The sequence below is a fragment of the Paramormyrops kingsleyae genome, unplaced genomic scaffold, assembly GCF_048594095.1.
Source record: "Paramormyrops kingsleyae isolate MSU_618 unplaced genomic scaffold, PKINGS_0.4 ups29, whole genome shotgun sequence".
NCBI lineage: Eukaryota > Metazoa > Chordata > Actinopteri > Osteoglossiformes > Mormyridae > Paramormyrops > Paramormyrops kingsleyae.
Window position 1 is genome coordinate 842,945 of NW_027325967.1, and position 11,332 is coordinate 854,276.

Here is an 11,332-nt window from a genome sequence, read left to right on the forward strand (position 1 = left end):
AATTGTAGTGGACTTGCCATTGAATTAAAGGTTTCTTCAGTTCTCAAGTGCAATGCAAAAAACATAGAGGGGCAATTCATTAAATGATGCAAGCACAGGGACATGTTTTTGGTGTTAAACCTAAATTGCATGACCATTCTGCCGCAAAAACAAGCCTTTAAGGTTAAAGGTGCCATCCAACTCTACTTTGAAAACTTGTGAAACTGATAAAGTACATCTTTCTTTGTTTTCCGCACATACGTCCACCAAACGGAAGGGGCCTGAGAGTGGCATTAAGAGTCTGCAGCTGTATATTATATATATATATATATATATATATACACTCACCTAAAGGATTATTAGGAACACCTGTTCAATTTCTCATTAATGCAATTATCTAATCAACCAATCACATGGCAGTTGCTTCAATGCATTTAGGGGTGTGGTCCTGGTCAAGACAATCTCCTGAACTCCAAACTGAATGTCAGAATGGGAAAGAAAGGTGATTTAAGCAATTTTGAGCGTGGCATGGTTGTTGGTGCCAGACGGGCCGGTCTGAGTATTTCACAATCTGCTCAGTTACTGGGATTTTCACGCACAACCATTTCTAGGGTTTACAAAGAATGGTGTGCAAAGGGAAAAACATCCAGTATGCGGCAGTCCTGTGGGCGAAAATGCCTTGTTGATGCTAGAGGTCAGAGGAGAATGGGCCGACTGATTCAAGCTGATAGAAGAGCAACTTTGACTGAAATAACCACTCGTCACAACCGAGGTATACAGCAAAGCATTTGTGAAGCCACAACACGCACAACCTTGAGGCGGATGGGCTACAACAGCAGAAGACCCCACTGGGTACCACTCATCTCCACAACAAATAGGAAAAAGAGGCTACAATTTGCACGAGCTCACCAAAACTGGACAGTTGAAGACTGGAAAAATGTTGCCTGGTCTGATGAGTCTCGATTTCTGTTGAGACATTCAAATGGTAGAGTCAGAATTTGGCGTAAACAGAATGAGAACATGGATCCATCATGCCTTGTTATCACTGTGCAGGCTGGTGGTGGTGTAATGGTGTGGGGGATGTTTTCTTGGCACACTTTAGGCCCCTTAGTGCCAATTGGGCATCGTTTAAATGCCACGGCCTACCTGAGCATTGTTTCTGACCATGTCCATCCCTTTATGACCACCATGTACCCATCCTCTGATGGCTACTTCCAGCAGGATAATGCACCATGTCACAAAGCTCGAATCATTTCAAATTGGTTTCTTGAACATGACAATGAGTTCACTGTACTAAAATGGCCCCCACAGTCACCAGATCTCAACCCAATAGAGCATCTTTGGGATGTGGTGGAACGGGAGCTTCGTGCCCTGGATGTGCATCCCACAAATCTCCATCAACTGCAAGATGCTATCCTATCAATATGGGCCAACATTTCTAAAGAATGCTTTCAGCACCTTGTTGAATCAATGCCACGTAGAATTAAGGCAGTTCTGAAGGTGAAAGGGGGTCAAACACCGTATTAGTATGGTGTTCCTAATAATCCTTTAGGTGAGTGTATATATATATATAATATTTATATTATAATATTATATTATATAAGCTAATTTCCTAGATCCTTAAATTTGCAAGCAATCATTTGAAGAGAGAATGAACCTTTACTATGTGAGAAAGAGAAGTGCTCCTCCGTGCTTAATCAACTTAAAACACATAAAACATTCTCCTTCACCTTTCCCCTTATACTACAAGCCTTCCATTTCAGTTTAGCTGATTCTTAGCACAGCTGACTAGTAAATTTCTATGCTATATTGCCAGTAACTCACTAGCAGTGTACTGATTTTTCAGCTATGCCCTTGTTTGTCAAAGTTTAATTATCATTAATTTCCCCCACACGGATTGTTGATGTACCGCTTAAATAATCTCAACCAACATATTGGAATATTCTTATGACAGAGAACCTATCGTGTTAGATGGCATAATTAAGTTACAAAAAAAGCAGTCGTGTGTGTAGAAAAGAATCTGCTGTATCGATTTTATTTAACCAGGAAAAAAATCAGCGTGTAATATTTCAATTAAATATCCTTTTTATTTTTGACATAGTTTCATAGACAAAGAGCAAGTACTAAATGACCAACAGCAAGCAGTTATGAAACAGGAAAAAGAGAGAAAGAGTCTGACGGAGTCACCACTAGATCCAGTACCAGGGGGGTCAGCCACGTTTCCGTGAAACATGATATATTGCAGTTTCTTGCATCGCGCTGGAACCCCAACCTCGCTCTTAGGTCACCTAGTTTAGACTGGATGTTTGTGAATGGGACTCTGGGCAGTGGCGGGCGATGTGCTCGTTTCCTCAGTCTGTTTCGGACGCCGCCGTATGTCCCACAGTGCTTCTTTGTTCGGCGCCGCAGGGTCATGCGGCCGCGTCCTTTGTTAGGTTTGTTTTACACAAACGTAAAAGCATGGACTATACCCCTAAAGGGAGGCCTTATTGAAATAATATGGATCATTTAAGGCCTGCATTCAAATATTACATTAAAATGACTAAATTAATATTATTAAGTTTACCCATCTTTATCACTCTGCCTTAAACAAAGGAGACGCCTGAAACTCATTCCGGTTCACTTTAGATGGGCAGTAAGTGCACTTCCCTGCCATTCCAGGGAAGCCGGTGTGGTTGTGCAGGCTAGCTGTTTGGTCCCTGTTTCAGGTTCATGCGGCAGAATCTGCTTGTCGTGAGTCTGGCCTTTTCCTCTTTTTCTCCATCTTCTTCTCCACCCGTTTCTTGGCAGCCTCCCGCTCCTTCTGGAAGAATTCTGTCTCTGCAAATTCATCTAAGGCCATTTTGGGGTTAGAGAGCCCCTCAGCAAAAAATGTTACGTTTGTAAACAAAAATCAGGTAACACTACTTGCTTTAGCAATTTATAAACACATTCATAACTAATAATAATGAATCCATAAAGTATTAGAAACATGGCTATAATTATTTATCAAAAGGCATAACACATTATACCCATGTGTATTATGCATTATGAATGATTTATGAAGGTCTCATCTGGAATGCACTATAGATACCTTCATAATGCATTATGATGCTCGGAATAATACAGCTATTGTACTGTATTACAAAGGTATCTATAGTGCATTATAGATGAGAGCTTCATAATGCAGTCATAGTGCATAATAAACATGGCAATTTGTTATGCCCTTTTAGAAATATAGCCATGTTTATAATGCTTTATGAATGCATTATAATGCATTGTCAATGTGTTTTAAAATGACTAAAACAAAAAAAAATGTTACCAAAAATCATTTATGGTTCTGCCTGTGATGCTATCAACACTCAAGCTTTTCTGGTCAGTGCAATTTATAATTGTTCAGACAGATAATATTCTACCATGTGAGCGATGCTCAGGTCACTGATCAACACAAGTTTGTCAGAAACGGACTGACAAGAATTTTTAACGTTATGACAAAAAACTATACAAGCCATGGACACATAGGCTATGCGGCAAACCTAGCTTCAGCCTCTTACCAAGTGAGAGATGCTAGCTAATTGGTGACACAAAATTACTGTCAATACCGTGCCGACAAGATTTTATCATACAACAACATAAAAACCACACACATTATCAAATAACGGTCATGACAATTCATTATTTAGCGCATAATTACAGGGAACGTATGAGAGACAAAAGTCTGTCAGTTCTCTCTCGTCAAACGAGTGAAATGGTTGCTAGTGATAATGTTACTATAAGCAAGCTGTTATGAAAACACCTGGCGGTATAACTGTAAATTTATCCTGTAGTTCTACATTTATCTCAAACAACGTGTCTTACCTTTGATAGATGAACATTACGTGTAAATAACTGAAGTGAGAAGCTGGTGACTCGTCCTGCCTCCACAGAAGTTTGTGCCTAGAATAAAAGTTTTCTGAAACTATTTCCCCTCAGCACCTGGAAAGCTGAGCTTCATGTTTGGGTCATTTCAGTGCCCCTAGGCAAAATCTGCACAGGTGTACCTCTGTTTCATATATGTGCCCCATCCTTGGATCTGTGTGCTCTCAAATTCCTGGCCAAGGTTCAACAAACAAGCCATGTCATGTCATTCTGACACTGATATGTCTTCAAGCCATCATTAGTGGCTCCCTCATCTGTCCTCAGTAGTGGTTGCATCCCAGAGCCACCAGCAGCCTGCTGGTCTTGGTGGCACCCCAGTGTTTGCTTGTAGAGGAGATGCTCAGTGGCAGTGGCAATTCTATTTAAAAGAACAGTTTAATTTCAGAGCCAATGGCCGTGTGACCATGAAATGAAATGAAATGCCGACAACATTCCTGGAGCCTTCAATTTAGCATACACAGTGCCCTCTACAGGATTCTGTCGAAACTGCATCCCTTTCAGCCTCGTTCACAAAACGTGCGAGTTGTTTTCAGCATACGTTTTTCTTTATAAATCCCAAAACCCTCTTACAAATGTGCCTATGAATGTTTGGCATCTTTTTCGGTCACACGAAGCCTTTATAAATGAATTCCCCAATTAATACGTTTACATGGCTAGTGTTGTAATTGTATCCAGAGTGCGAATTACCCCTCCATAATTGGGGGGTACTGCCTTCATAACACTTCTATGACCATTATGGTCCGCTACCGCGTCAATACGAATAGTCGCCACCAGGATCAATGTTAAGAGTGCAAGATGCGCTAGGGGTGTTTGCTAACATGTATGCAACACACGGTCATGGTCTGGACATGCGACAAAATGAGAATCAATACAGAAGATCTCATTATCCTTATCCCTATCCAAAAGAATTTGGTTTTGCTAACTCTCAGGAATTATCCTAGAAGTAGTATACTAGTAAAAGTAATAAGCCTATACATTTACACACAGCCTGGTCTGGTCCAGCAGTCTGGTGTAATTCCTGCCCTCTCAGTCCCCCCAGCTCCAACAGCCTTCAGAAATGAATATTTGTCTATTAGGCTAATATCTGCCTTGATGATACAGTAGATAATGGTAGTAAAGTACAGCCTAATTTCTAACTCACCACTTGGTCCTGTGCGCTGTCCTCATCCTGCCATCTCCCTGCTGCCTGCTCACTGTCCTCATCCTGCCATCTCCCTGCTGCCTGCTCACTGTCCTGATCCTGCCATCTCCCTGCTGCCTGCACACTGTCCTGATCCTGCCATCTCCCTGCTGCCTGCACACTGTCCTGATCCTGCCATCTCCCTGCTGCCTGCTCACTGTCCTCATCCTGCCATCTCCCTGCTGCCTGCTCACTGTCCTCATCCTGCCATCTCCCTGCTGCCTGCACACTGTCCTGATCCTGCCATCTCCCTGCTGCCTGCACACTGTCCTCATCCTGCCATCTCCCTGCTGCCTGCTCACTGTCCTCATCCTGCCATCTCCCTGCTACCTGCTCACTGTCCTCATCCTGCCATCTCCCTGCTGCCTGCTCACTGTCCTGATCCTGCCATCTCCCTGCTGCCTGCTCACTGTCCTGATCCTGCCATCTCCCTGCTGCCTGCTCACTGTCCTGATCCTGCCATCTCCCTGCTGCCTGCTCACTGTCCTGATCCTGCCATCTCCCTGCTGCCTGCTCACTGTCCTGATCCTGCCATCTCCCTGCTGCCTGCACACTGTCCTCATCCTGCCATCTCTCTGCTGCCTGCTCACTGTCCTGATCCTGCCATCTCCCTGCTCCTGTGCCTCTCCTGCCTTCTGCTGACCACCACTTTCCTTCATACACATTAAGTAACCTATACTTTTAGTGTAATGTTCTGTAGCTCATAACACTAATATTTCCTACTTACTCTTCTTTTACCACCAAAAGAGTGTCTGATGTCTCCATCTTTCCTTTTCCTCATAGTGTGTCTGTGAATAAAATCTAATCTATATTTAACAAAACAGTATCAGATGAAGCTTCTAAAATGTCTATAAATATGAAATTGTGGAATGCAGAATCAATACCACTAAAATTCAAATAATAGGGCTTATTATTTGTTAGCTAGTTTTTTTTACGTTGCCCCTATAGGTTTCACTTATAGTAATGTTTTTTCAGAGCATGACGTTAGACATTCTTATGCGTTAATATTAGCCTAATAACAAACCACACAGGCTAAGTGGCAAATTAATTTCAGAATGGCACAATTTATTCGTGATAAAATGAGAACGAAAACATATGGAGTTCATCTCCTTGGAAAATGACCATGATCGATTTTACCTCAATAAATAAGCCTGGTTTAAATAGAGAACTTAGCTCATCTTGCTAGTTAACGTAACTAAAGTTGACTGTACCAGTGTTCTGTCGAGTTGAGCTACTTTGTCGAGGTAAGCTATGATTAGGGCTATCAATTAGCACTACAGTAGATTACCTGGACAAAGTAGCTCAACTCGACAGAACATCTGCCTCAGAAGGACAATGGTAAGTAATTCAACTTATAAAGACGTCAGCTTGCATTAGTAGATGAAACACTTAAACGAATAAATGAAGGTTGTAAAATAACACATTTTCAACAGGCTAGACTTCTGCTGGCTACTCACATTTACCAATGCACGACAAACAGTACTATGACAGACGAACACAATGAACAGGTCACTCAATGAGAATGAATGACGCAACCGACTGGCTGCTTCTAGCGCCGAGGTGGTTAAAATGGTACGGTCCACATTAGGGGTGTCTGAAATTGTTTTACATAAACTTTTCCTACAAGGTGAGGTTATCTTTTTTTTTTTTTTTTACAGCAAAAGAAAAATGTTAAACCCCCCCCAAAACTGCTATTTTTGTCTCTTTGGGGGGGTCTGGGTCTTGATCGGGGGGTACAGTACCTCCCATAATTTGAACCATGAGTCTGATGTAGATTGAAAATTGTATGGTACTATGACTGAATAACAGCAGAATGGTTGCTGTAATCATCTTGCAGTTTACTATAAAGAGAAGTGTTTCTATGTAACAGGTCAGCAAAAGAAACTGCTGTCCAGAGGCTTAACGGTGAGGATACGACTTCATTCTTAGCCTCAGCAATTGGTCCAGCAAAGCCAAGTGCATGACAGGGAACAAGAAGCCCCAGTTCTGGAAACCACCGTCACCCCATCAGCGTGGAAGGAACCTGTCGCTCAGGGAATGAGGGAATTCACAGGGTGGAAGGACCCATTCTCTGTGCCTGAGTACGAGACCCACCACTGGTCCAAACAGAGATACTGTACTGGTTTTTACTCTCTCGTGAGAGGGAGCAATATGGATTTCTAAAAACACCCAAAACTGCATTTAAACGTTTGACATTATGTGAAGTGATAAAAAGATGCAACAAATACCAGTTATCATGTTCAGAAGGTCAAGTGCACTCACCCTTCCCTTTGTTGGCATTAAGCAATACATTTTATTGACTGGGGGAGGGGGGTGGCACTAGAATTAATACCATACCGGAGAATGCTCGGTATGCCATATGCCCCATATATATATTTATTACACGGCTCTCTGGAATGCTTGATTCTGATTGGTCAGTTGAGACATTTGCAGGTTCGTTCTTTTCAAATAATGACCGCTCCAAAGTAATAACGCATAGCCGGTACTACTTGTATGTTTAAAATCAGTCCGCACCAACAAAGATTATCGTTTAAAAATGTTAATTTAAAACAAATATGTCAATAAAATGTTTCAAATTTATATTCATGTCCAGTTTTTTTTCCTTATGTGGCAAGTAGCCGTGTAATAAGCGGGATAATGTACAGGCAGCCGGTAGTTATCGCGAAATAAGCCCCTTCAGTGTGATACAAGACCCTCCGCTTCGCGTCGGGTCCTGATCACACTGTCGGGGCTTATTTCTGCGATAACTACCGGCTGCCTGTACATTATCCCTTACTTATGTGAGGGTCTGTGGCCAATCGTATGGAGGAAATTTATTCCATGATTCAGGGTTTTCTGCTTTAAACGCTCAATTGCTGTGACGGTTGTTTACTGAAGGATTTTTATTTAAAATAAATACTATTAGGGTGATAATCCATATCATCCCGGACACTTAGAGCTACTTCGGGTTATCCATCCATCCATCCATCATCTGAAACCGCTTATCCTATACAGGGTCGCGGGGGGTCCAGAGCCTATCCCGGACGCAAACTTCGGGTTTTTCCGAACTGCTTTAAAACCGAAAAGCTCCTGTGCTCGACTAATTAGTTAATTTCTTCTTGTGCTTAACTGGTTTGTTTCCTTGATTGAAAGACTATCCAGTATCCAGCCTGTTTCACATTAACATTAAGTAACACATGCATGGTTACAGGAGACTCAGCAAGAATTCAGCGCTCAAGTGAAATCCAGGTCTTTTTAATTGAAATAGTAGTTTACAAATACTGTTCAAGCTCAAAGTGTCCGGGATGACATGGATTATTTGGTCACCCGAAATACCACTTTTTTGATGGTTCTTCGGGGCACTTTTGTGGGTTCCTTAAAGAACATTTAAGGAAATTGTTCTTTAAAGAACCTTGGTTTGAAAGGTTCTTTATGGGACCAAAAATGGTTCTTCTATGGCATCACTCTAAAGAACCATTTTCGGTTCCAGTTAGCACCTTTATTTTTCTGTGTGTAGGTGTTTTCTTTTGTACGCCTGTGGCCAGGGGCGGATTAACGCACAGGCTAGATATGGCTTAAGCCTAGGGGCCCCACGTGTGCCTGCCTGCAAGGGGGCCCCCATTGGCGCGGAGGGGGGCGGGGTTGGGGGGCCCACAGACTACTGTAGCCTAGGGGCCTCTGTGCACCTTAATCCGCCCCTGCCTGTGGCTATGGAAGCGATTTGAACACCTGCATTCAGTGATTTGGAGGGGTGTCGTAATACTTTTGGCAATATAGTGTATATTTAATGCGCACTTTAATGAAACTTCATTATTCGTTTATGAATGTCAAAGCCGTTCTACGCTTTAATGATGTCGGTGAAAGGTGCCGATAAGAATTATACGAAAGCAAAATTAAAGCATGTAACTGAAGACGTCTGTTCATTAGATAACAGATATGTTAATGAAACCTATAATAATGGTGCAATTGTTCGTGGTTTTATACGGGGCTGACCCGGGCTCTGATGAACCCCTGGTCGGAAATTCAGCCTCACTTCGGCCCTGACTACTTTGCTCATTTTACTTCACTTGCTCCAAGTCAGACATAAAATTTTGTCATATTATACAAGGCAATTAACCTCCACGTCGAAATTTTCATAAATTTTGAGCTTCAGTAGTTGATTAAAAGCTGAAATATTATCATTTGTAGCAACCAATATATGCATTGCTGACTGAACACTTAGCTCTTGAATATAAATATAAAAGTATATGTTAAAGTGAAAGGACTTTTTTAATAAGTACATTTGTACACTGTTGAGGCGGCATGAAAATGCATGTCTGTATCGGATTTTTAAAAGCGTATTTTTATGCCACCTAAACACATTTTTACCGTGTCTACCCAGCCAACATGTCCATGTGGGGCCCATGTGGGTTTATGGATGGGCTGAATCATGGGCCCCATTTGGGCAGCCCTACTGGGCCCCATAAAGATTTGTCCTCAGGTTCCATGGTGGCCCCACCTGTGGCAGCCCACCTGGGGCTAATATGGGCTAAACTTGGGGCTCATTTAGGCAAACTCACTGGGCTCATGTATGGCCCCACTACTGAATGCTCATTTGGGTAAATGATGGGGTTTTAACAGGCTAAACCTTTTGGGCAACTGGGCTATATACCTGGGTCCCACAAAGGTTATTTTTCAAATATTAAAGCTATATATAAATTTGGTTAGGCTAAAATCTAAATGTACACCATGTACTATTTTACACAAACTTACACCATTTGCTATTTTTACACAAATTTACACCATTTAGTACTTCTACAATTCTTATTTAATTTTAAAATGCAAGTACATGGCTTACGTTAATAACAGGTAAATGAGGCAAATAATGGCATTAAGATTTCACAAATGTTATTTTCAACTTTGTCTAGACATTTAAAAATGAAAAAAATTCAGAATGTAGTTTAAGTAATGAAGTTTATTAACTGACACCAAATTTTCAACAGAACATTGTCATTTCTGAATGCAAAAATACATTTTTGAAACAAAAAAAAAGCAATAAGTGAAAAGTTGAAACTATGGCTGAGGCCCGGCTGCAGCATCATGCCTACAGAGGAGAAAAACAAAATGCATTAAAATTCATATTATAGTCATTTATGCAAAACAAAAACTAATAAATCTAGCTTTTGTGTTTGACAAAAAAGCTTTCATACTTTTTTAAATTCCATTTGTGAGTATGCAAGCACAACCAAATTATCACCAAGTGTCATCAGTTTCTGTTTTATTATGCTATGCAGCCCGAACCATGTGAGAATTTCATTTAAAATGTCTGCTCTAGCATTACAGTAAGACAGGATTATATCAATTAAGTTGAGTAGTAAAGAATTATCAATTAAATTAACAGCTCAAACATTAATTGACAGATCTCCAGAATATCTATGAACCCATCCAACAAGTATTATTGTGCTGTATCGACTATGGTATGCTATACTACATTTTTTCCCCCCAAAAGATAGCAACAGAGTACTTTTATAAATTACAATATCACTGACATATATTTAGTGATGCACAGATACCAGTTTTTTGAGACAAAACTTTGTAAAATAAAGTAAAATTTAAAACAGGCGCTTAACATTTAGACCAGAGGTCTCCAGCTCCAGTCCTAGAGAGCTACCGTCCAGTTAGGTTTTCTATCCTACCTGGCGTATGATGAGCCACACCTGTTCTCAGGTAAATACCAGGGCCAGGTGTGGCTCATCAGAAGCCAAGTGGGACAGAAAACATACTGAATAGTAGCTCTCCAGGACCGGAGTTGGAGACCCCTGATTTAGACTGTAATTATATAGTGCATTCTTTATCGTATCATGGAATAAGTCTATTCCATGGGGGAAAAAACGTGTATACATTATGTGTTTTAATAAATACAAGTTAAAATGACTGCATTCAAATAAGTAGTTTTCCATCAGAAACAAATTAAACCATAGAAAAAAATGTCAATTTTCCAACTAGTAGGTATGCAAACATGTACAGAAACCCCTGTCTCTGTATATGGTATAGAAGGCAATATTATATTCCACATAACTTAATAAGACAACTAATTTTCACAAATGTATATTTTAACCCCACCACATACCACCACCTACTGTAGTTTTCATATGTGAGCTCAAACTTTAGGTGGGAAAATAACAGACCAATCAATCTAGGGCAAATGTCATTTGTAAATGAACACAGTATGGTTAACATCCAAGCGATTATTTAATAATCGTAAATAGAGGAGTACACATTCAAATATATGCAACATTATTTTAGCTATGTATAGCT